Raw genomic sequence first — 4,199 nt, forward strand, 5'->3', positions numbered from 1 at the left:
TGGTGCATGAAGGGACAGTGTGCTTGAGTTGGGTGATAGGGCAGAGAGGGAGACGTAACTCTGGTAATTGGGGGGTTTTGGTGGCCAGGCAGGGAAAAGGAAGCGCCCAAGGTACAGAGAACTTTCATAGCCAGAGGAGTTTGGACCTAATTTAATCCACTTTCTTTCTTTCTTTTTTTTTTTTTAAAGAGACAGGATCTCACTCTGCCACACTGCACCAGGAGTGCAGTGGTGCAATTATGGCTCACTGTAACCTCAAACTCCTGGGTTCAGGCTGTCCTTCTATGTCAGTCTCCCGGTAGCAGGGACTGCAGGCATGTGTCATCATGCCTGGTGAATTTTAAAATTTTTTTGTAGAGTTGGTATCTTGCCATGTTGCCCAGGCTGATCTCAAACTCCTGTGCTCAAGCAATCTTGCCACCTTGGCCTCCTAAAATGCTAGGATTACAGGCATGGAGCCATTGCACCTGGCCTACTTATTTTTAAAGACTTCAGAATATAGGGACCCAGCCAGGTGCAGTGGCTCATGCCTGTAATCCCAGCACTTTGGGAGGCCAAAGCAGGAGGACACCTGAGGTTAGGAGTTTGAGACAAACCTGGCCAACATGGTGAAACCCCATCACTACTAAAAATATAAAAATTAGCCAGACGTAGTGGCAGGTGCCTGTAATTCCACCTATTTGGGAGGCTGAGGCAGGAGAATCACTTGAACCTGGGAGGCGGAGGTTGCAGGGAGCTGAGCCTGTGCCACTGCACTTAGACCTGGGTGACACAGCAAGACTCTGTCTCGAAAAAAAAAGAACACAGGGACCTGATAAATGCAGTATTTTGTAATGATTCTTTGGCAACAGTATGACTGGAGCAGGAAAGACACCTGAAGCAGGGAGGCTGGCTGGAATCAGATACAGTAATTTAGAGTGGGTGGAATTTTATCTAGAAGAGTTGTGGTGGACATGGAGAGAAATAAGTAAAAACAGAGCTTTAATGAGAGCTTATTACATGCTGGAAAGGCATCTTATTCTCACAACAACCCAAGGTGATGCTGATATAAACTCATGTCAGCACTGATTTTCTGACATGGAAACTGTGATTGAGGAGGTGAACTTGAGCCCAGAGACGGTATGTCTTAGAGCCAAGGTTTGAGCCCAGTGTGAATCCTAACTCACTGTTTAGATGGAAGAGATTCATATGGGAGAAGTAGACATTTTGACCAAAGAATAACTCAGTCTAGTTAGGAAAACCCTGGGTTAGACAATGTTAAAAACACGTCATTTTCTCTCTCTTTGTTCCTAGACCTCTATGGTGTCCTCTATGAGGCTATTGCGCATAGTGATTCTGCAAGAGAATTTAGTCTGAGGAGCATTTCTAACTGGCGTCGTGCAGAAGGCATTTGGAAAATGCTGGCGTGGAATCTTCCTTCCTAGCCACAGTAAGCTCCATAATTAGGAATACCAGGGAACCATCAGGACTGGAAGTGAGAGTATTTCAATGACTGCTAGAGAGCCAGAGGTTAGGACTGGGATTAAGCAAAAGCAGGAAATAAGAGAGGCAGACAGAGGAGGCAGCTATCAGTCTGCCAAACTAGATTCAGGGATTTGGGCATTCAAAGTGGGAAGGTGTAGGTCACAGGCAAATTCGTTCCAGAGAGAAGCTAGTGCCTGCAAGTCTAGTCTCTGTTACCTGTTGCTGGGCCCCGCTTTGCTTCACCTGGTTGGACTCTGCCAGATCAGCCTGTCTCTCCTTCAGCATCTGAAAGTGCTAAGGCTAAACAGCTGATGCTCTTGATATGGGGCTTAAGAGAGGTTAGTAGTTTTTCCTGGTTAGAAAAAGTGTTAGAGAATTAGGTTGTAGCAGGAGTGGATTGATTTGGTTGATACTCTGGAGGTCCAGGTTTGTGAAATTTTACTTTGACTCAAGATGAAATTGGGAGTAATTCTAATGAGAAAAGAAAGTGCTTGCAGAAGAGGATTCTTGCTGATATCTGAGGCTTTGGAAGGAGAAAAGGTTAAAACAAAACTATAGCTGAGTTTAAAACTCAAGACCCTTTAAACACTGGCTGGCTTTAAAACTCTACTACAGGCCAGGTGCGATGGCTCACACCTGTAATCCCAGCACTTTGGGAGGTCGAGGCGGGCAGATCACCTGAGGTCAGGAGTTCAAGACCAAACCTGACCAACATGGTGAAACCCCATCTCTACCAAAAAAAAAAGAAAAAGAAAAAAGAAAAAACTCTACTACAAATGATTAGAGCATTAGCCATGATTTCTAAAGCTTGCAATTTGACTTATGAATCTACACACTGATTACATTTTGGATATATTTGGCAGCCAAAGTAGAGCAGGAAATCATTATTGGATAAAAAGGGCCACACAGGAGGAAGTTTGTATTGGCAAACACCAACTTATATATTCACAGAATCCTACCATCTTAGTCCTAGAAGGAATCTATCCCCGCTGCCTTATGAGGGCCTTCTCTAAAATGTGTCCAAAGAGACAACAATCTCTTTTCATTTAATAACCTGCCCCCCTTCCAACTTTCTGAAATGTATTCCAACCTCCAACACTCCTATCATATTAATTAAAATCCTTTTTTTTTTTTTTTTTGGTTGTCTTCTCTCTGAACGTGGAAAACAGTTATCATCTTTTCTTTCAAAACGCTTCATATTCTAGAAAGCTATAATTACATCTCCCTCAATTTTCTTAGCTTTTGATGGAATGATATACATATGTATATCTGACATTTGTTGACTTCTGGGGGTGTGTAGGGCACTGAGCATCTCACATAAATTATCTCATTTGGTTCTGACAAAAGCCAGCAAATCAAACGTTCTTAGCCCCATTTGAGAGATAAAGAAATGGACACTTGAGGTTTAGAGGTTGGTAATAGCTTTCAAATAGCGGAAAATAGAAGAGCCAGGATTGAAAAACTGCTGATGTTCCTGTGAACACATGGATTAAATTTCCCAAACCCCTCTGAGTTGACTTCCCTACAATTTTTTTTTTTTTTTAGACTGAGTTTTGCTCTTGTTGCCCAGGCTGGAGTGCAGTGATGAGATGTCATTTCACTGCAATCTCCGCCTCCTGCGTTCAAGCAATTCTCCTGCCTCAGCCTCTCGAGTAGCTGGGACTACAGGTGTGCACCACTGCGCATGGCTAATTTTTTTGTGTTTTTAGTAGAGACAGGGTTTCACCTTGTTGGCCAGGGTGGTCGCGATCTCCTGACCTTGTGATCTGCCTGCCTCGGCCTCTCAAAATGCTGGACATGAGCCACCATGCCAGGCCATGTTTTTTTTCTTTTTATGGAACACTTCATGAATTTGCATGTCATCCTGGTGCAGGGGTCATGCTAATCTCTGTATTGTTCCAATTTGAGTGGATGTGCTGCTGAAGCGAGCACCTGAAAGCATTCTGTGCAAACGCAGCCAAGCAGAGCAAAAAAAGAGGAGGTGGGTGGGTGGGACTGCGATCAGAAGACATAGATTCAAACGCTCACTCTGAAATTTACTACTCGTTTGACTTGGGAAAATTACTATCACTTTCTGAGCATCTGTTTTCTCTGTGGTAAAATGGAGATGATAATACTGATCTTACAGAGTTCTTATGAGGACTACAAAATGCAATAGGGCAGGCATTTTACTTAGAGCTGGGCACATGGACTGTTCCAATGACAGGTTTTATCATTAGATTATGTTGTATTCTTGTACGTCTCTCACAGAAACCACTGTCTTATTAGACAGTAAATTTCTCAAGGGCAGAGACTGTCCTTCATTTTTATTACCACTCCCCTCCCCTCCAGCTTAATGCGGGTCACATGGTAGCACGCAGCAATGTTTTTGGTAATGGTGTATGAGAAGGAACCCTAGTGAGGAATCCAGGCTGGAGAACTCTGAAACTGGATACAGGGGCCGGGTGTGGTGGTTCCCACCTGTAACCACAGCACATCAGGGGGCTGAGGTGGGAGGTTCGATTGAGCCCAGTAGTTCGAGACCAGGAGTTTGTAACAAAGTGAGACTTCATCTCAACAAAGGAAAAAAAATTGTTTTTAATTAGCTGAATATGACACTAAGGTGACTTGTGCTTATAGTCCCAGCTGCATGGGAGGCTGAGATGGGAGGATTGCTTGAGTCCGAGAGGTTGAGGCTGTAGGTAACCATGATCATGCCACTGAACTCCAGCCTGAGTGACAGGGTGAGACCCTGT

General features: G+C 44.0%; 1 non-coding gene across 1 annotated transcript; it reads right to left on the reverse strand.

The window, feature by feature from the left end:
- Positions 1-3,292: 3,292 nt before the first annotated feature.
- LOC119470397 lies at positions 3,293-3,396 on the reverse strand. Its single transcript, XR_005199289.1, has one exon. It is a non-coding gene; the product is annotated as a U6 spliceosomal RNA (small nuclear RNA).
- Positions 3,397-4,199: the final 803 nt, after the last annotated feature.

Source organism: Cebus imitator, unplaced genomic scaffold (assembly GCF_001604975.1).
Source record: "Cebus imitator isolate Cc_AM_T3 unplaced genomic scaffold, Cebus_imitator-1.0 Scaffold29, whole genome shotgun sequence".
Lineage (NCBI taxonomy): Eukaryota > Metazoa > Chordata > Mammalia > Primates > Cebidae > Cebus > Cebus imitator.